This window comes from Hermetia illucens, chromosome 2 (assembly GCF_905115235.1).
Source record: "Hermetia illucens chromosome 2, iHerIll2.2.curated.20191125, whole genome shotgun sequence".
Classification (NCBI taxonomy): Eukaryota; Metazoa; Arthropoda; class Insecta; order Diptera; family Stratiomyidae; genus Hermetia; species Hermetia illucens.
In genome coordinates, this window is record NC_051850.1 from 27,635,959 (window position 1) to 27,658,817 (window position 22,859).

Consider the following 22,859-nt stretch of genomic DNA (forward strand, 5'->3'; position numbering starts at 1 on the left):
CCAGGAATAAGAACGGGATCCATTCAAAAGAAGCTCGTCAACTTTGAGATCTCCACCAATGCCAAAGACGATGAAGGATAACGTACACACAAGGTCAATAAACGCGAAAAGTGACGGACCGTATAAAAGGTGTAACCCTGCCGGGGCTTATAGGGAGCAGAGTCCCGATGCGGAGGAATTACCCTTCACCCAGCTTGGGGCAAAAATAGCTGAGGTCTCTGAGTTTATCAAGAACAAGCACAACGTGCACCAACCCATAAAGAATATGGTTAGGGCTATTAGAATCCACTATAATAGATCGCAGATGGAGGAGAAAAATAATAAGGATACGCCGAATTCCGCTGTGCCAACAGTATCACAAGCGACTCAAGTGACGCCTAACCGTACTACCATTGAATCCCGGCGAAATAAACGAGTATGTGAAAAAGAGGGGGATGCTCTAAACAATCAGCAGGCGCCTAAGAGAAAAAAAGGCGGACAGGACATTCTGAAAATCAGCACCAACAGTTCAGAAGAATGAAAGCCTACAGCGAATGTAGGGAACTCGATCAGCGTTGCGAAGTCCAAGACGATCGAAAAGGATGGATGGATTAAAGTCACCAACAACAAAGCGAAACGAAAAGCAAAAGTGCGAACTCGTCCAGATGCGATTGTTATCTCCAGTAAGGGCAATCTGTCCTACGCGGAGATACTCAAAAAGCCAAAGCTGTTCCCGACCTAAAAGATCTGAGCAGAAATGTGAACAGAATCCGAAGAACCCAGAAAGGATGGCAGGGGAGTTGAAAAGATCCAGCGTGGGTAAAACTGATGACTTTCACATTCAAGTCAAAAAATCACTTCGGGAGAATGCCGCAATGCGTGCCGAAAAGCATCTATAGATATATATACAATGTAAGGATCTCGATGAAGTGATATCGAAAGGAGACATTTGTACTGCCCTGAAGGAGCAATTCAAGTTGAAAGAACTTACCGAGGACTCTGTTGTGGGTTTACGAAATGCCTATGGTGGAACTCAAACGGACACAATACGAGTACCAGCGGAGGCAGCGCAGATGTTGTTAGCTGCCGGAAGGGTTCGGATTTGATTAGTTGTCAGCCGTTGAAGGGAACAAACTTCACTAAAGGGGTGCTTTAAATGGCTCATGTTTGACCACTTCGCGAAGGCATGCACCAGCAGCATTGATCGATCCGATCGATGCAGAAGGTAGGGACCCCAAATACCTATTGTGCGAAGTAAAAGAGGGACAGGACAGGACAGGAATTTAGGAAGGCCGCTCACTGTAATGAGAAAATGAGGTTTATTCAAATAAACCTGAATCATTGCAGGGTCGCTCAGGATTTACTTGAGCAGACCACGTTCGAATCTGAGATGAAAGTCGCCATCATAAGTGAACTGTATAGAAACCGTCACGGTGGCATATGGGTCACATATTCGACTGATGGAGCGGCGATATGGGCTTGCGGTCCACAGGCCATACAATGTACTGCAAGTCAGCAGCCAGTGGCTTTGTGTGGGCGAAAATAAGTGGTGTATATGTATACAGCTGCTACGCCCCGCTAAGTTTGACACTGTCTAACTCCGAGCAAATGCTTGATAATCTTGTTCTCCAAAGTCCAAAGGTGATTGCTGGTGATTTCAACGCTTGGGCCTTAGAGTGGGGTAGCAGAGAATCAAATGCAAGGGGGCGCAGTTTATTAGAAGCTTTTGCCCAGATGGACATAGTTTTGGCTGATAAAGCAGGCGCCTCTACGGAAAGAGCCGTCCATCTGGCTCAATGCATCGCCAAAGCATGTGATGCGTCCATGCCTAGGAGGTGCTCATTACCCAGTAGAAGACCAAAGTACTGGAGGAATGATGAACTTACCGGTCTTCGATCAGTCTGTCACCGAGCCAGAAGAGCGGCTCAGAGGGCGGTTGGTAGAGTCGATCAGGGGCGGAAAGAGTGCCCTATAAGGCAGCCCGCAAAACCTTCAAGCTTGCCATCCAGCGAAGCAAGAGGAAATGCTTTAAGGAGCTCTGCTCAGAAGCGGACGTAAGCCCGTGGGAGAGTGTTTATAGAATCGTGATGGGACGATTCAGAGGCCGTTCAGCTCCGCACATCACGTGTCCCACCCTCTTGCTGAAAATTATTCAGGGGTTATTTCCCCAGCAAGAGGAGGTAACCGACACATTCCAACCACCTCTGAATGTGACGGCAATTCCACGAGTCACCAGAGACGAGCTGCTGGAGATCTGCAGTACCGAATAAGGTCTTTAAGCTTGCCGTGAAATCCAGGCCGGACATGTTCGCTGAGTTGTTCGAAGCGTGCATGCCCGAAGGAATATTTCCAGCGGCATGGAAGCGGCAGAAGTTGGTACTTCTGCCTAAGCCTGGTAAACCTCCAGGTGAACCATCCTCATACCGACACATATGTCTTTTGGACACTGTGGGGAAAATGTTATAATAGGTTACTCCCGGTTGTTGAGAGCTAAGGCGGCCTTTCAGATCGGCAGTATGGGTTCCGGAAAGCCAGATCAACCATTGATGTCATCAAATTGGTTACTGGCTTGGCCGAAGATGTAATCCACGGAAATATTGCGTGGCAGTAACCCTGGACGTGAAAAATGCATTCAATTCGGCCGATTGGAATCTAATACGCAAATCCCTAGCGAAGGTTGATATTCCCGCCTATCACGCTGCTATCGTCGATAGTTATTTAACTGAAAGGAGGCTCTGGTATGATACTGATGACGGACCTTAGGAGAACGTTGTTTCGGCGTGTGTCCCGCATGACTCCGTATTGGGCCCCCTTAATCTCCCCCTTCCGGAGGAAGCCACAGTGGTGGGTTACGCTGATGACATAGCGCTGGTTGTTATCGCAAAGCATCTCAAAGATGCTGAGTTATACTCATGCGAGGCAATCAGTGCTGTTAAAAGTTGGTTAGAGAGATCTGGTCTGACACTTGCGGGGAAAAAAGCAGAAGCAGTCCTCATCACTAAGCACCGGAAAAATTATTATGGAGATCTCACCCGACTGTCCAAATTGCGATGGAGTCCCAGAGGACCCAGAGCAGGTGCTGGTAACAGAAAATCTGGTGTCGAAAAGGGTAGCACATCAAGAAAATTGGAATGCGGTCAACTCCATGATTGGGTCTATCCAAACCAAACTGCGAAAGGCAGAGGAGAGGAGAAAAGCGCGGTCACATGCGCCGCGTATAGAAGACAGGTGTCTAAGCTATAATAGAATTCGCTGGCTCCACCACGTGATGTAATACCTCTTGGTGGTTTCGCGGGACAGGGAGGGAGTCGGAGGTAGTTTTAGTGGGTAAAAATCCCATATGCTGGTGTGTCCAGACCAGTGTGTTTTGAAGATTTCGACCTCCTGAAAAAAAAGACAGACAGACAGGCAGACGGGCAGACAGACAGACAGACATTGAACCGATTTTAATAAGGTTTCGTTTTGCAAATAAATCCTTAAAAAACCATGGTCTCTTCTGATCAATCGTATCTCTGGAGAACGTGAGAATCAGATGTAACCACATTCTAACATCTTCCCATCACATGAATCCATTATTTATATACCCAATCAATGTATCAATTCATCTTTTAATTGAAGCCATACTTTCCCCTGTTCCCTGGCGAAATTGAATTGATCTTAAAAAAGAAATTGGTAGCCGGGTCTGTACAGAGTTGCTATTTTTTCTCTCCTTAGTCCGTGATTGTCTCGATTAGCACTTGTTAAGTCCAATGAATAAACAATTGACTTATTTACTCCAGTACGTGACTGAATTGAGTCTGACTGGCTCGGCCCAGGCTCTAAGGCTGACCACATTCATTCAGTGCCCACAAGAATATCTGAGATGGGAAAGCTTCACATGTTCCTAAGTGTGCTCCATGCAGAATTGAAATTGAGCTCGATTATGCTCTCTGCCATTCTGTATCATGCACATGTTGCTGTTCTTAATTGATCTAAGAAGAAAAGGCGAACCAACACTGTTCGCCTCCTTCAAAGTGCACTCGCTATTATTTGCCCGTCTTTCATCTATCTAAATTGTTCTGCTCTAATTGGACTAGGTTGAACTTTTGATTATATAAAAGAGCGATTTACGTAAAAAATGAATAGTTGGAACGGGTTGGGGTAGTTCGCACGAGTTTCAAAACTATTTCGAAATTGCTGCAAAGTGTTCTATCAGCATAATTTGTAGATGCACGAGCACTCATTAAAATTCATGACTTTGCAGCTGGTTAAGCTAATTAGGGACTTAGTGCTTTCTTGCTTTCTTGAATTTTTCCTTAAGGTGATATCTTTCTGCAAATAACCAGAAATGTTGCAGTCAATATGTACATGTTGGTCACAAATTAAAGATGAATGCAAATGCAAGGATTGGCAGGTATGTGACCGTACATAATTGGATCTAGAAACGACGCTGTTACCCAAGACAAACCTTCATTTGCATATGCCGTAATAGGTTTAGTGACAACGCAAGAAACTTCTTACGAAGGTGGAAAAAATGATATAATATCTGCTAATCGATTGGGATTCTTACGAGTACTAGTGCTAATGCATTCCACACCCTTTTTCACTATAAATGCGGCGTAAATGTTATTCATAAAATATTTATATCTAGAACGTATGATGGATGTTGATAGTGTCAATTGCTTTGAATTCCGTGCTCATAGTGGAATATACTTATCTCAGACGAATATCTACAATGTATTGCTTGAATCGTATTTGGAAGGAGTACGGTTGATAGAATTGCGATGCATGAAAAGGTGCATGAATTAGAGATTGCTAATGCTTGCTAAAGAGTATTCCGGCATTCCCATCATATAGGAAGTTACTTTTCGCTTTATAGAGCTAACTCAAAGAAAATCTGACAGCGTACTTGTAATACGTTTTCCTAAAACACACCTCTAATCATTGTATCTTACATGTCTTGCCGCCCAAGTCTCAACTTTTTATGGTTTCGTGTAAAACAAAACCTTATTAAAATCGGTTCACTGTCTGTCCGTCTGTCTTTTTTTATGCGTTGGAAGGTGGAAAGGTTCAAAACCTACCGCTGGCTCCTGCCATACGGTTATGTGAGATTTTTACTCACTAAAACCACCTCCTTCTCCTTCGTTATTACGTCGCGGGGCAGGATCAGTTACGAATTGCGGCTCGTGTCGTTATTTGCAACTTTCCTCCGAAGCTCTCTTTTCCTCAGCAGATTGTGAATTGGCTTCAATAATTTTCCCACCGCCCTCCAAGATGTTTCAGAGACTAGAATGTGTTCCACGATATTCTCGGGTGTTAACCGTGCCTCGGCGTCAATTTCCGCATCCACTCTGAGTGCAACATGAACCGCATCCTCCAGAATCATCCTGAATGTCGGATAATACGGGGAGATGTTACGCCCGGAGCGAACCCGCTGTATCCGCTTAGCAATGAGTTACGTGGTAACTAGCCTAATCCTGTGTGTCCAGCCTCCCCTTTAGGTGAATCATCTCTCTTTTTGCCATTCCAAACCATGACTCCTAGGTAGGAGGCTGCGACTGTATGATGTGTTTACCAGTCCTGACCTTTATCGACGTTTGCTTCCTTCGGTTGGTGAACAAAACTACCTCGGTTTTATACTCTGCGAGCGTTAGACCAGCTTCTCTAGCCAAGACCTGATATCAAAAATTGCCTCATTTGTGAGTACCTCGATCTCATCAATATCTTGTGTCACGATAGTTACTCTGATGTCGTCTGCGAAACCAATGATTGTCACTCCTTCGGGCAGTTGCAACTTTAAAATTCCGTCATACATTCCCCGCTGTACAAGGTTATAGGAACTAAAGAAAACTTTATTCAAAATGCTAGCCCTTGCGAGGGAGTGGCCCATCGATGAAAACAGATGATAGTCAGTTGGGGCCAGATCTGGTGAATAAGCGGGGTGGGGTAGTATCTCCCACTTGAGCGTTTCTAAGTAGTTTCGAACTTTTCTCGATGTGTGCGACGGAGCATTCTCATGGAGGAAAATCACCTTTTCATGTCTTTGCTGATATTCCGGCCGTTTTTCATTCAGAGCACGATGTAATTTGATGATTTGTTGGTGATAACGGTGGGCATCGACATTTTCACCAGGTTTCAACAGTTCATAGTAGACAATACGCCGCTGATCTCACCAAACGCACAGCATCGTCTTCCGTCCGAAGCGATTTGGTCCTGCACAAGATGTCGCTAGTTGGTCGGCATGAGCCCACGATTTTTTTCGTTTAGGATTCTAAAATAAATCCATTTTTTGTCACCAGTTACAATCCGATGCAAAAACATCTTTTTTTTTGCGGCTTCATCTTTTAATGTTCAATTCATGCAGCACCCATTTTCCGATCTTTTGAACCTCACCCATTGCACGTAGACGCATGGAAACAGCTTGTTGAGAGACACCTAATTGCTTGACGAGCATTTTCTGCGTTTGAGTATCGTCCTCATCCAAAAGAGCCTTCAATTCGTGGTCCTTAACTTTCCCGGGGGCGATTTTTACGCTCTTTGTCGCTCAGATCGAAATCGCTATTTTTGAACTGACGGAACTAGTCTCGGCACGTTGTTTCCAATAGAGCAGTGTCGCCGTAGGTCTCCACAAGCAGTCGATGCAATTCAGCGGCCGATTTCTACAAATTTAAGAAAAAAGCAGAGCCTCCCGCAAACGCTTCTTTCTGGGAACAAAACTGGACATGATTATTGAAGAGAAAAAAAATGTTTTTGTATGAAATTGCTGATGATATGCACTGACAATTGTTGACATAAGTATGTCGAACTAAAAAAAATATGGCGTGTTCATAGCAGCTTAACACGGTCACTGACTCATCTGTGAGCAAACAGCGAATTTAAGCTTGTGCACCTGGTATTATCCAGACGAGAGGACCGAGGACTGATTCTTGTGGAACCCTGCAAGTTGTTCTATACGTCTTAGGCCTATCGTCTGAATCGTAACATAATATCATCTCCCGGAGAAATTCCATGACTATGTGCACTAGGTATTTGGGAGCACCCAATTTGGCTGAAGCCGCATTTATTTTGCTCCATTATGCCGTGTTAAAGGCATTCTTCACGTCGAGAGTAACTACCGCGCAAGATTTGTTGGCTTCTATTCCATGGTTGTAGCGATTTATACCAAATTTGGTGGAAAGTTCGGAACTTTGAACGCTCACGCATACAGTGAGTGACATAATTCTACATCGAATTTAATGGGGGGGGGGATGGGGTTCCCTATATATACAAAAGAGGTGTGTAAATTTTTTTTTATCAAATATATTCATGTGGGGAATTAAATCAAAGGTCTTGATTAGTTCTTTCCGAAGCCAGTATTAGTTTTGACATTTATTGGAAAGGTGGAAAATGCGGTGGGTCGAAAGTGATTATTTCTTTAACGGGCCCATTCTTAGAAACTGCCCAACCCAAAAATCTGAAAAAAAAATCAAAAGGCTGCCACTATATGGTGTCTAGGCTCCGAAATACCCTCCATACCAGTATCTGTCCGAATAAACTTAATAATATAATAGTATATTACTATAATTTTTGGTAATTGGCTGCAGAACCCCCCTAAAGTTCTTTCTAGAACCAGCAATGCAACAATGTACGGTATAACATAGAGAATGATCCTACTAAGTTTGGTAGAAATCGTGCCATTACTAACAAAGTTATAATACGTCAAAGTTGTTGCTTCCTTGCAAATTTAAGACTGAAAGTGGATATTTTCACAAAATATATGCATATAAGCAGCGGTGCTTCTTTATAAAAGAAATACACAAAACCTTTCATACCTGAAGCGTCCAGCTTCCGGTTTCCCGAATTGTTTTCTATGCTTGCCTCTCCCAATTTTTGAAGAATTATTCGATAATTTGTCTGAACTTTGATCGTGGAATTAAACTACCACACCTGCCAATGTTCCTAGCTTTCCAATCTCTCTCATTCTTCTCTACGACTCTCTTCTTTCATGAATCCTTGTTTTGCCCTCCAATTCAACTCCGCGAAAAATTCTTTGGACCACACTCTCGACCTCTTCTTTTGCAACCTTCCTCATTGTTACCTTTTGATATTTACGTGTACCTCCCCTCGTTAAAGTAAACGCTTGGTATCTAGCTCTTGAATTCGAAGTTGAGCTCTGTTGGCCCGAATTTAACGCTGCGCGAACATCAGGTAAGTTCAAATTTCATAAACCCAGCTGGGATCGCAATTATCTAACTTAATTTACGATAGAGCTCTTACCGTCCTTTACAACATCCTTTCTGATATTTTGTACTGTTTTTCCATATAGCTATGCTCTTATTCAATTTCATTTATCATCGGGGCACCCAAAAAATTCATTTGAAACACGTACAAAGGAGAAGGCTTCCAAATATGCTACGGAGCACTTCCTTATTTCGAGGCTGTGCTTCTCCGTGAAATCACTGATTAAAACACAGCATAAGCGACGCTTGATGGACGTTGACATCGTCATAGCACACTGCGATTTCGAGCTCGTTTTAATCCCACACTCGCAACCCCCGTAACCTTACTAATTTTCTGTCCACTTTCATCAATTTTGCGGAGTCTGTTGTTAATCATATGATTTACTCTGTTCTTACTGCTCCTGCGTGTTTATCTCCTCTTTCATCCACGCCTCTTATAAATAGTTTAAAGTCACTTGCTGTTTTGCTTCCTTAACCCCGGCCTTGATTGGATTTCTAATTGATAAACTTGGCAAAAATATCGGACCTAGTTCTAACGGGTTTCCCAACTTCATCTTAGTTGACAATAAACAATAATTACCTTCCCCCATAATTTTCAATAAAACTTTCGAAGGACATGACTTTTCTCACCTTTGGGAAGGGAGCTTTATTACCCTTATTCCGGAAATTGATAACTCTACTCTAGTTATGAACTACCGCTCTAACTCACTCTTCTCCTCTTGTTCTATCATAAAATGTTCGTAAGGTACGTCAAGCACTGGTTTACTGTGCATTTCGGCTACCTCATAGCGAAAGGCTTTATGACGCATTGATTTGCAGCTTCTCACCTTCATTCACGGCATTTATACCCATCTCTCTAAACCCTTTGGTTCCGCCAACAACAAAGTACTGCACCCGAGAAAAGAACATTTTTTATGACAGCTCAATGTTCATCGATATTCTTAGGCAGTTTACTCGTCCGATCAGGAGATAGCTTTCTCACTGTCGAGCGACAGCTAGGTCGTAAAAGTGGTCTGTCAGAAATCGACTCCCAGATCAAGAGTGCGCGCATGACGGTCGCCTTCAGATACAACTCGACAACGGATCTGTGTCTGCTACTACTCGGCTTTCCACAGTATAAATCACTGGAATTCTCTCTCGTTACCATTATCGAAGAGCGTACGCACATCTCAGAAACCAATTATAATCCGTTTTCGATTGCCAAAGATCTTCGTGTGAGATCAGTCCTTATCCGAGGTGTTGCTGAGTTTTCGGTAACAATAAAATTTCAACAATTTGTTACTAGCTCACAAATTTCTATCCTTTTTAGTCACCTCTGACAAAGGGAAGATTTTGACTGTATTTTTACGCTCCAAAGGCAATTTCCATAGATCTCGAGAAATACTCAGTCTTTCCGTTTAGAGTTGAAAATGTTTATCCCAATGCCATTTGGGGCGTATAGGCCAATGCAGCTCGAACTTTCCAGGGATTAATCGACATGTGACATATTACTCACTCCATTGTCAGTCTAGGAGCACGCCTACCAGTTCAACCAGTCGATTCCAACGATTGAAACAATATGGAGTAGCTGCGAATTCGAATAAGTGCATTTTTGGCCAGCAAGAGATCAGGTTCTGAAGATGCCTGGTCTCAAGGGAGGGAGTGTATCCCTCGCCAGCTAATGTCAAAGTGATCTATTTGCACCCGCAGCCAATCAACACGAAACAGCTGAGAGAATTCTCAGGTTTCTTATTTTTTTATAGGACAACACCAGGAGTACAGGCACTACTCAATTAACTAGATCTACGAAAACCGGTACAACTTTTGAACCTCCAAAAGGTACGTACCTTTGGTCGCCCTCTGCGATGAATCTGACTTTACGATTGGAATAGCCCTCCGATAATGATTCACTTATAGGTGGGGTCATTAGGTTTCTGGTCGAGGAGGCTCGGCCAAGCGCAAACATTTTTGTCTAAGGGTTGAAGCAAAAGAGTTCACCATTTTTATAGATCACACGCCACCAGCTTTCGCTTTCCCTATAGGGAACGAATGCTCACCACGTCAACTTCGTCATTGAGATTTTATCGCGCAACTCCAAATTCCGGACGCCAGTTGCCAGGTGTGGGATAATGTATCTACTAGTACAACCTAGCTTTATAACATATCATTCATCCATTCGAAAAAAACCGTTTCCAACAGCCTCTGAAGGCCTAATGATAAAAAGCCATATTTTCGTCCAAAACGATAGTTTATAGAAGCCGCGCTAACTGGCGTACCAGGGTCCATATGACTGAGCAGTAGAACATACAAGTTTTTTAAAGTTGCAGTCGCCAGACGTGACATCACAGTATCCATTGATCAACACAAATTTATTTATACAATGGCCGATGCCGTCGAACCCGCAACAGGACATCATGGTGATGTCGGTCGCTTTCGGGAAGGACATCCCAGAAATTGTTTAGACACCCATTTAATGACCTGTAGTGCCAAACTAGATAGGTAGGTGGGTTAGATTTCCTCGCTTATCACCAGTTTAAAAGCAAAAACCACCAAAAATCTATAGATAGCGTCACGACGAGGTCACGTGGATCATCATTATTTCCAGGAGGCATGTCTTGCATGGCTTGCGTGCATATTTATCTGAAATAGGAAAATCACGAGCTGCCTTGATTACTTTAATTACCTTTCTTTCCTGCAGAATCCCTTTAATAGTTACTCAATTGTTAGAAGGACGGTCCTAGGAAAGAAAAACCGGTCCCGGGGTGAAAATTAGCTTCTACGAGCTGGTACTACTTTTCCAGGGTTCAAAGGTTGGCTATTCGCTATAATAAATAAATCGTAGTTATTTGACGATTTATTTATCACACTTTCATCTATTATCAACAGTAAGAGTTTTTTGGGGAATTATTGTAGATTAACAGATAAAATCTACGCTGAGTCATGCTCGTTGATCGTGACGGTGAAAATAGAAGGAGCATATATTTCTGTCATTATTGTTATCAAGAAAATGGTATGCCACCTTTTATTACTTGCCCCGACAAATTATTTTCTTGAAATATAGTTCTCCCATTGTAATGTCAATTCGTTAGTTCATAGTGGAGTCCTAATCTGACGGCTATATGACGTTTCCAGATTTCGAATAAGGCTCACCCTCAAGTGATAGGACAAAAGAGAGCTTGGTACCAAATGCAAATTTTTTGTATGCAGTACAGTGAATGAAAATCCCTAAAGCTTCAGTGTTTATCTGGGCAGTCTACCGTGACGATAAGATTAATTTATCAACCATTTGACCGCAGCGTGGTCTACCACCACTTTGAAAGTTATATCTCTAATGTATGCTCGGAATCCCCGGACTGCCTCCATGGCTTATAAATATTCTTGTTCGATGACAGTGTAGTTTTCCTGAGTCTGCGTTTGTTTCTTCCCCGTGTATGTTCTGGTAACATGATCCCTCTTCTCTGTCTTTTTCAAACCGCCACCTCGGAGGAAACTTACTTTCGATTCCCGGTAGAGTAGGTATTTCGATGGTCCAGTCAAGGACCCAAGACAAGGTGGCTCTAACCTTACCTCAGTGGTCTCTCCTTCCTTAGTCGACACATAATAGGTGCGTTTCACTCTCACTCTGTCACCACCTGCTTTAGTACCATTTTCGCCGATGCGCTAATAGTTGCTGTATGTGTCCCGCCGTAAGTTTTACGTGATGTTTTTATCGCTTAACTCTCCTCTCTGGTCAACCCGAATACCATTTACAGGACTTGATGAACTTTTCGATTCATAATGATAGACGGCCTTGCATCCGATGATTACCTCCTAGGTGTTATGTCCTCCCTTTGCCTTATGGACTTTTCTCTTTGGCTTTAGAAATTGTCAGCGGTTATATTCTTGAATTTCTTAAGTTTTACTAAGACATTATTTTTCTGAGAACTTATGGACACCGTTACACGGGATATCCCTATACACTGCTTTATGCAGATGATGTTTTCCTAGCATCTGATAGCAAAAATGATCTTGACCAACTTCTTCAAAAATGGAATGATCGCCTCATGCAACACGGTCTCAAAACTGAATTTTTGACGACCGATCCCCATGAAACAGGCACAATCATTGTCAGTGGCAGTGATCTGCCCAGAACTGAGCGATTTAAATACCTCGGGTCAACGCTATCAGCCAATGGAGAACTGCGTTATGAAATTGCTTCACGCATCAACGCAACCTGGATGAAGTGGCGTTCCACAACTGATGTTCTTTGTGATCGACGTATCAACGAACGTCTCAAATCTAAAATTTACCGGAATGTCGTCCGTCCAGTCGCTCTCTATAGTTCTGAGTAGTCGGCCAGACTATAAAAGACAATGAACGGCGTCTTGCGGTAATGGAGACGAATATGTTACGTTGGACTAGTGGCGTCACACGTTTAGATCACATCCGAAATGAGGATATCCGCGATCGTTATGGGGTTGCACCGATCGTGGAAAAGTTGCGAGAGAGGCGTCTTCGATGGTATGGTCACGCAATTCGTGCCAACGAGAATTCACTTGCCAAGATTGGTCTGAACATCGAAGTCGATGGTAAACGAGCAAAAGGCAGACCTAAACAACGGCGGCTTGATACGTTGGATGGGGATTTGAAAGTCTCAAGATTGCACCCAGATCAGGCATTCGATAGAGCCAAATGGCGAAGCCGATCACGACGAGCCGACCCCGCTTATGAACGGGACAAAGGCTGAAGAAAAAGAAGACTATTTTTCTGAGAACTATGAATAACCTCCTTTTCATGGCCGCCTTAATCTTTTGGAAAATGTCCGTATATGTTATCATATCTATGCTGGATAACGTTCACTTGCGGTCTCCCTTCAGGAGCTATTTTTCTCATGACTTTCATGTCCTCTCTTAGATGTTCACGTCTTTTTACAGGCTTTTCGTCTCTGCGAAAAACTTCAGGCGCTTTTTAACTTTCCTATTTTCTTCTCTGCTCTTTTTGGGAGTTTGTTGCCTGCTGCTTTGTTTCACAGTTTCTGAAGTTTTTCAAGGTTCCTCTGGTCACATGACAACACTTAAAGATGTCTTAGTTTTCGGTCATCAAATGATGTTTTTCATAGGTTTCCTTGCAGCCCACGTTTGAGATGAATTTTGCATTTATGAGACGACTGAAACTCTCAAAAATAAGTGATAACGTTGGTCCTTTTAGAGCAAGATAACATGAGAACATTTTCCTAGATTTTCCCACTGAGGACACCATTGAAGACCAGATGCTTTATGCTATTTCAATAACTCCGGGTCAGCAATTTATCAATTTTGGTATAGGGGGAGGGGAGAAACATTGCAAAGTATGTGTGCCTATAGGACCGGCAGGTGTACTGAGGCTTGTGCATCTAAGCCGTCAGCTTTAAAAGATGGGAACTGTTCAGTAACATCTGGTTTTTTTCTCTGATATGTCGCCGACTGGTGTTGATTCTTGATTTTTATTAAGAACCATCGAATAGAAGTGTCAAAAGATTTTACCCAAAATGAGATTCTCGTCCAAAGCTAGGACCGATGCGGACTTGTTTTTATATTCTTGTCTGTTATAGCCTTTTCTTGCGGTCAAATATCCAGAATTCTTATGGAAGTGCCCCAATGGTATTGAAGAATTTGAGAGTAGCTCCCGTTTTTTTAAGGTCCTTGCCAAGATTATCTCTTATTTCAGCATTTTTCCGTAGTTATTAAAGCGGATTTATATGTTCGTAAATAAGGTATAATGGTTTGCAAAATGATCTCAAACTAAATACATAGTGTCACATGATGATGCTAGGATTATGTAGACGAGAATTTTCAGAGAGATAACAAGCAGTTGACCCTAACCGCACGATTCTCAGTGTAAATGTACTTGGCGGAGCCAGGTGTTAACGAACATTTGAAGTTTTTGACAGTCGTGGTCAAGTTCCATGTGCTGCTTCCATATAACAGCCCAGGTAGAACATTGATGTGGAAAAATCTCGTCAAGATTTTGGTGTTAAGTTAAGGATTGAGCATTGGTAATGGGTCGGACATCGAGTTTGGTGCTACTGTCGTCAGAAACAACGCTACTAACCTAGACAAATTATCGTCACCCCCGATTTCCTACCTGTTAATGCAGATTGGAAACATGCGGTGTCCAGTCAGATTGACAACCTTCGTTTTTTGAGTTGAGGAGTGCCGTTCCCATGTACTAGAGGAGGGCGGTCAGACACAAGTCTCCAAAGAACTCATCTAAAGTGGTTGTTGCCACAAAGTCTCACCGGGGGTTATCTGGTACCATTTAAATCGGGATGGCTTTCTGAAAGTATATGCTTTAGGAGAATTCCTGGGGGATGCGCTCTCGGCCTGATTATTTGCGTCTGGCTCCCTTATGGGAGTTTCATGCTCGTTTTGGCAGATATTCACGTTAAACCATCAGGACCTTTAGTTCAACTCTGTTTCTCTCTGTTTCCAAATCCAGAACCCTTTTCATAACTCTGCGAGCAAACAAAATCAGCGTGCCCAGGTACAGAAAATGGGATTTCACTAGATGTTATAAGATTGAGAAACGTGATGAAATGTTCTCTTCATCCTTAAGCCGTCCGTCTTCGTAGAGGCGATCGTTAACGTCCCCCATAGGGCTATCAAAACATTGACAATCACTAGTAAGTTTTTTCGTCATGGGGTATATGGTATTGGAATGGTTATTATTTCTGTCAGTTTCTGCTCCCCTAACTAGCGCAATAACAAATTCCCCTTTGCCACGGCAAACACTCCACTGCACTGCTTCAGATTCGCCGCAGTTGCGGAAAGTCGCGAATCTTTCGGCATTGTCTTTGCGTGTTTCCCTGATACTTGTGCGAGTAAAGTTCCTAGGACCTAGCGGATGTGGTAAGCATTAATCTCATCGTCAGATAACTTCCGTAAGGCTTACGAGAATATAATAGCAGTGCCACAAGTGGGAGGGGAGTGTTCTCAGAGTCCTATCATCTTACCTACTTTAATTCAGTCTGCATCACGGATAGTTACGTTTAACTTCGACCAAGTGAGCCCCGATACCGTCGTCGATAAGTGTTCGCCAATGTTAGGCTCCAATCATAAACAGTTGACGTAACTGAAAGATTAATCGGATTCCGAGTCGTGGTAATAGTTTCCGACGCATAAAGAGGTCGAGAATTTCTGGTCTCCAGGCCTCTACCTCTTTTAGTCGTCTTGTGAGTGAAGTAGGGATAGTTTGAGTGAATTTCAAACCCCCCCAGTACAAACAGGGGTGTCGACTTCTCATATTAATAATAAATCCCATTAGCGAGGATGAAGTTTATTCCACCCCTCCTCTTTCGATAGGGCTTGAGACTACCTATGGCCTGGGACTATGAGTCTGTGAATCTGGAGCGTCAGTCTGTAACAGTTTCGTTGATGTAACTGCTATTTAAAGTCGCATGGAATGTGAAGGCACCACTATGTTTAGTGGAATGCGTAATTCTATAGTGGCTTGTTTCCCTGGTAGGTTTAACATCACAAGGAGATACTCTTTCGGCAACTTAAGTTTTGGGATGCCTCTTTGTCATCCCTGTTTGGAGACAAACAAGTGAACACAGAGCCTAGTCTGGGATGAAATGTTGAAAGACTAATATCATATTTATCCTGTAGTCCAAAGAGGTTTGGTTCCGTCCATGCTTTCCGGATTCCATATTAGTCCCCATTTTTAGTGAGTCTAATAATGCATAGATTCTGTCAAGGGAAGCTACACTGGATTCTAAAAGAGTTATTGTGCCCTTACATCTGTTTTCGGCGGCATGGCCTTGACCAAATAGCATAGCTAACGAGTGATTTCCTTGCCCTTAGCTTTTTCCCTAATCTACTTGGGATTTCATCCTTCTTGAGCTCGGGTTTTGGGGCAGTCTCCCCCTCCCCCTCCGCTTTTTTGGCTCCGATGTCGAAGGCTGAGGTCTGCCTTGAGCTCTTTTAAGGGTTTCTTCTGGTTTCAGTCCTTCCTTCAGACAGCGCAGATACGACTTAGCACTGTTAGTGACCCCTGACTGAAGCTATCCAATGAGCACCGTTTGCATGACAACCTGAATTGGGGAGGGTGTTTTTCGACTCCTTAGTTTGGATCTGCAGCGTTTTGTTGATAGTAGGATCACCTCGTACAGGGTGTGGCTATTACCAATCACTAACGTTCCAACGTGCAGAACTATTTCTTACGGATATTGAGGGACTATCTGAGGAACCGCTCCCTGCTCTATGAAATACTAGAGGGTCAAAGAAGGATGGAGGTCACGTCGGGGGTAGCACAGGGATCCATCCTAGGGCCGGACCTCTGGAACCTATGACAGTCTACTTAAACTCGACATGCCAGAAGAGTCGCCCCTGGTCCCGCCCCTGATGTCGGAGCGCTTGTTGCTGGACATACTGTCGAACAGGCGCAAAGCAAACTCGGCATATTGATGCGACGTGTAAGCGGATGGATGACTACTCGTGGTTTCAATCTTGCGCTGGAAAAAAACCGAAGTAATCATCCTGACTAAAAAAAAAGAATTCCGACCCTGCGTCCCATATCGTTCGGCGAGTCGATAACCGAGACAAAATCAGCGGTAAAGTACCTCGGGTTGACTCTTGACTCGAAAGATGGGTTTTTTTGAGCAAATCAAAGCAGCAGCGAACAAGGCTGCAGTTGGAGTTTCGGCGTTAAGTAGACTAATGGCAAATATTGGGGGGGAGGGTCCTACGTCTAGCAGGCGACGTCTTCTGGTGAGTTCGACGCAGTCTGTCCTGCTCTACGGCGCAGAGGTATGGGCTGACGCTCTTAGCAAGGAGGTATATCGTAAACGTCTCGCGCAAGTACAAAGACGAGGAGCTATGCGGGTGGCGTCTGCGTATCGCACTGTTTCTGAACCGGCCGTGATGGTGATCGCGGGAATGATCTCTGTTGCCCTTCTTGCTAAGGAGCGTCAAACGCAAGGGAGATGAGCCAAGGGAGGTGGTTGCTCGCGAAGAACGGCAACGCACTCTAGACGAGTGGCAGCTCTCGTGGCAAAATGAAACTAGATGCAGATGGACTGCGCGGTTTACCGGCAACTTAGGTGCGTGGCTGAATAGAAAGCATGGTGAGACTGACTATTTCCTTGCTCAATTTTTTAGTCTGACCTGCACAAGGTTGGAAAGCCGCGATCTCCGGACTGTGGGACGATGCCCATCACACTTTTTTTTTCTTGTAAAAGGTGAGATGGGGTTCGTCAGCAGCTCTTTTTAAACACAGGGGATCTCTCTCCAAACAAGGTACCCTAAAAAAAGGCAAAAGGAACTATGCGGGGTATCAATGAAGCAAAAAGGTTGTTTTTTATTAGGGGAAACTTTTTTGTATTTATTTGCAGGTATCGATGTTTCGGCAGCCAGTTGCACTCTTCCTCAATGCATACAATCAACACCAACTGGCTCGACGCTATAAACGATATAGATGGGGTAGTTATGCAAATCTTTTGGTGGGTAGCGATGAGAGGAGATATTAAAATGCTTCATCTGGTTCGAAAATATCTTTAAATAACGCTTTTAAGCAGGATATTTAATTCGGGTTTGGATTTGGAGAAGACACAGACTGCTTGCCTGATTATATGCTAATTTTCTAATGAAATGAAAGTTGGCTGACTGCCGAGTCAATGCACCATCCCTATTAGTGGATAGATTGCTGAAGATATTTACGGTACGTTATCGATCGCCCTAGAACTATGTGATACCAAAAAATTGCATCTTGAAAAGTTTTAAAGAGAGCTAGATGGAGCGCAGACGTATCCGATGCGCTATACATCAACTAGGGAGCAATATATTGCGAAATAAGCTTTTGGCATGCATCTATGTTAGTATAACAAATTCTAAAGTGTAGGATATATAATGGGATCCGGTTTTGGGGTTTGGGGGATGTATCTTCCCAAAGTAGGTCACTAATGATTGTAGCTGATGCATTTTGGTACTCTCGGCAGGTTATCCGATATTGTGAACTGGGCATTGATGGGGTGAATTTTACATGCAATAAGGAAGATACAAAGGTTACCAATGGAGGCAGTAGCAGTACATGTATATGTGTGGAAGTAATTAGGCCAATTAAGCAATTCAATGGAAGAATTTCAGTTAACTTGAATAGGAGCGAGCATCATATAGAACTTGCCTCTTACAGCTGGTAGCACTTCGATGAAGGAATATCATAATTCCGCTATTGCAATCGATAACATACGAGTATTCCCTGTAACTTTCTAGAAACGAAATGTTTGGTCTTCTCCCTCCCATTCTCAGCTGATTAGGTAAATATATACTCGTAATATATGCAATTGCGACGCATTGCATTGCATTTATTCAAGTTTAACTTTGCTCATTAGAAATGTGAGAATTCTAGTGGAAGACATATAGCGCCAATGCGAACATATGCTCGTTTGTTATCAAATATAAATAGACTCTCATGTGTAGATAACTACATACTATACGAGTATGTAAGTTATCAATAAACTCGTACTTAGTCACTGCATGCGCATAATAAGGTTTCCTCTTCTTAAAGAACTGAATGCAAACATGCAGTATCTCATGTTTGCAAATTCTTAGCAACTTGCAGCGAGTGCATATGCATATTGCAACTGCAATTCATCACGAAAGCTCCACCGAGTTAATTGGGAAAACATCGCTGAGAAAAATACGGGCAGCTTGTGATTTCCATTTTATTTATTTATTTTCTCAACTATTTGTTTTTCTCTGTGATGTCAATTTGTTGGATATTATTTTATCGAGTTTTTGCGTCTTTCTGAGCTTGAGTTCAAACCGAGTCCATTGATCGTTTTGAGAAGTCATTATTCAGTGAGAGCTCCGACAGTGCAAACATTGAAAAAAGTTCGTTATCTGAATCGTTGAGGAGTGATTAGACTATTTTGTATCTGATATTGAAATTCGGTTGACGGAGTGTTTAGTTAAGAGTTCGAAAACTAGATGCATCGATGAATAATACGAGTATTTACTATATTGCATGCGTATCTTAAAGAAAGTTCATTGAGGCCTGTGGTAGATACGTGTATGTACTATAATTAATTTCTCAATTCAGCTCCGACTTGTTTACGTTTGGTGTAAATTTTCATTGTGGTTTTCACATGAACTCGTATTATCAACTTTTAAACTGATAGCTGAGTAAAGATTTAAGCGTTTTCAAAACGACCTCGAGGTTGAAAGAAGTGAATGTGGTTTAAATACCTTTCGTAATATAGATAGAATCCAAACAGGTGTTTCAAAAGTGTGGTTAGATAGTACCTAGCCAGTGTCTTGCATACATATATGTGCATGCTGTGAATAGTTCTGCTGTACAACATTGTAAACACATTGGGGGTAAATCAATTAAAATTGATTTTCTAAAAGGTAATTTTCAGTAAACACATTTCGTGGTTGATATTTTATACCCTTGCACTTATTGCTTTTAATTACAAGGAAATTTCCTCTTTTCTTCGTCTCACAAACAATAAAAATTGCAGTTTTGCAAAATTATTATGGCTCAGTTTTTGTTAAGCCAGAGTAATGTGTTTATTGCCCCTAACGAACTTACAACATCGATTATTATCTATAAATTGCTTGGTTTGTTACATGAAAGGGAAGTATGTAGTCATAGTGGTGTTGAAGTGACGAGCATTTGAGTATGCTCCAGTTCATTAGAATTTGAGTCATACTTCATAGGAATCAACTAATTGATATATTTTTGCATAAGAAAGTGAAGCAATACGCTCATTTTCCTGTGGGGAGTTCCTTACATTGCATTGTGTCTGGTAAATTTTCTGGCCTACTTCACAGCTGCATGCCCTAGGGAATTTACAAAAACGATTGATATATGTCAATTGCGATAGGCGTTCAGTGGTAATCCAGTTGAAGTCAGAAGTCCTTATTATTAGGAAAATCCGAACCAGTTATTTTAACCAATATCACACTAAGAACTCTTCCGGATCAGTATAAATCCTTACTCCTTCTATTTTTAAGGTTTTGTGTAAAACAAAACCTTTTTAAAAATTGGTTTACTGCCCGTCTGTCTGTCTGTCCGTCACACACTTGGTAGAAAGGTAAGAACTGTGAGCACTCACGTACACAGTGAGTTACATAAGTCTACATCGAATTTCAGGAGGGGGTTGTAATTTTTTTTTCATCAAATATAGTCATGTGGGGTATCAAATGGAAGGTCTCGATTAGTACTTTCTGAAGTCGGTGTAAGTTTTGGCATTTGTTGGAAAGGTGGGGGGAGTGCGGGGGTCCAAAGTGATCATTTTTTTTAACGGACCCATTCTCAGAAATTACTCAACCGAAAAACCTCAAAAAAATCAGGAGTCAGTCACTATATAGTGCCTAGACTCCGAAATACCCTCCATACCGATATCTGTTTAGAGTATAATCCTGCCAAGCTTGGTGGAAATAACACTATTACTAAGAAAGTTATAACAGGTCAAATTTGCCATTTCTCTGTGAATTAAAAACTTTGAATGTCAACATCACGCGAAAGTGGATATTCTCACATAATATATGCATATATTACATGCTAGGTTCTAATGTGACAAATGCACACTTAAATGGCTTTATAAAAGAAATATACAAAACCTTTCATACTTGACATAATGGTTCAATTTTGCTAATTTGCGCAGGAAATTGTGTTATAAAACGCCATATACAGGGTGCGGCAGCATAACTTCCTTTTTTCAAAACTCAATAAAAACTATTGCATGCATCGGAAAATATTTATTTATTTTTTATAATGTAGGTACATGTCTAAAGTTTTTATTTACATTGTTTTGAAGATCAAATCTGTTAGGTGACGTCCCCCATTCTCCATACATTGCGTAAACCGATTTATGGCGTTTGTCATGACTCTTGTTAGCATAGCAGGTGTTATGTTGGCAATTTCTTCTTGGATGTTGCTCTTCAAATCTTGTAGGGTTCCTGGACGGTTCACATAAACATGGGATTTCAAAAAACCCCATAGAAAAAAATCACAAGGGGACAGATCGGGAGAGCGTGCCGGCCATTCCAAATCGCCTCTAATTGAGATAAGGCGCTCTGGAAAGTGTTCCCTCAAAACAGCCATCGATGCTCTTGAAGTGTGTGCTGTTGCACCGTCTTGTTGGAACCAAGTGTCCCCCAAATCCAAATTTTCTAGCCGTGGGAAAAAAAATTCTGTAGCATGTTTACATACCGGTCCGAATTCACTATCACTGTAACCTCATTTTCCTCAAAAAACCAGGAACCAATAATTCCAGCTGAGGAAATTGCACACCACACTGTGACTTTGGGTGAATGCAAAGGCTTTTGATGCAATTCTCGAGGGTTGGTGTCAGCCCAGTAGCGCATGTTTTGTTTGTTAACCGACCCACACAAATGAAAATGGGCTTCATCGCTAAAAAAACAATAGCACCCTCGGGAACGACATCAAGAAGAAGCTCACACGCGTTCATCCGAGAATTGAAGTCACGTTTTGAAAGTTCCTGCACTATCGCCATCTTATAGGGATGAAAATGAAGATCATCACGAAGAATTCTTCTCACAGAACGATCGGATAGTCCAAGGGCAGATGCGTGTTTGCGCGCAGAACGCCGCGGCGATCGCAACATTGACGCTCTCACTGCATCAATGTTCTCAGGTGATCTAACGGGCCGAGGGACTCCAGTTCTTCCTTTTGTCGCACTTGCAGTTTGTCTGAATGTAGTGACCCATGTAACAATTGATTTGCGGTCTGGGACGGGAGCCAACGGGGCTAAATTAAAGCGATTCCGAAACGCACGCTGTGTTGCAATAACCGAAGATCCGCTTGAAAAGTAAACCTCAACGGCAAAGGCACGCTCCTCACTATTCCCACGCATGATGGCGACTGAACCGTGTCGGGACAAAACTTTACAGTATCCCCTCTTGAACGAGACCACTAGCGCTCCGCTATGACATCAACTAATTGAGTGGCGCACATTTTAAAAAAGGAAGTTATGCTGCCGCACCCTGTACTATTTCGAGCTGTTTACAATAAAATATTGCATCAATAGCCTCGCGGTTTGGAATCAGCTCAAAGTGGAAAACATTTTCATAACTTTCATATCCTATAGAGGATTATGTGAGTTGTAGCTTACATTCAAAGTCTTCCCTGCTTGTCCTAAAAGACGACTTGAAGGAGTAGTATATTTTGCATCGGACAACATGTTGCTTAGATATCTGCTAGGGAAAACACGGCTTTGACAACCGTAACGATAATGATGGCAGGTCTATGGACTTCTGCAGCTTTTACGGCCCCGAAATTAGTGGCGCACAGAGCTTTCCATAAGGTCAGTTCGGTTTCAACTGAGTGGCACCGTACCAGTAATCAGATTCGCTGCGGTCAGCAGTAGATTTCGTAGTTATTTTTTCGACGTGCCTAATAACAGGAAAGCTGCGACCTCCAAGTTCAACATCGATGTCTTTAGTAACGCGCCTGAGAAAATCGATGAGCATTGGGCAGTTATCAAAAATTCTCTTTTCCCGGGTGCTGCTCAGGTTGCCACTCATGTCGTGAATGAGTATCACAATATTTGGCTGACTCGACTGACAGAAAGAAATCATCTTGGTTATTAATGGTCATGTGGGTGAAAAGGCAGACGGTAACAGGTGCCATGGGGGAAAGGGGTTTGGAGCGCGCAATGGGGGTGGCGAGCGTATAATTGATTTTGCGGACACTCATGACCTTGTACTTATGAATACATGG

General features: G+C 42.6%; 1 protein-coding gene across 3 annotated transcripts in view; it reads left to right on the top strand.

Annotated features, from left to right (window-relative positions):
- The window catches only part of LOC119648101, a 61,798-nt gene that overhangs the window by 19,382 nt on the left and 19,557 nt on the right, over positions 1-22,859 (top strand). The window contains exon 1 of one of the 3 annotated variants that reach the window (XM_038049607.1): positions 18,776-19,519. The exons of the other annotated variants lie outside the window; for them this stretch is intronic. The gene's annotated coding sequence lies outside the window, so the exon portion shown is untranslated. Of the gene's footprint in view, positions 1-18,775; positions 19,520-22,859 lie in introns of those variants that run through there. 3 annotated transcript variants of the gene reach the window in all.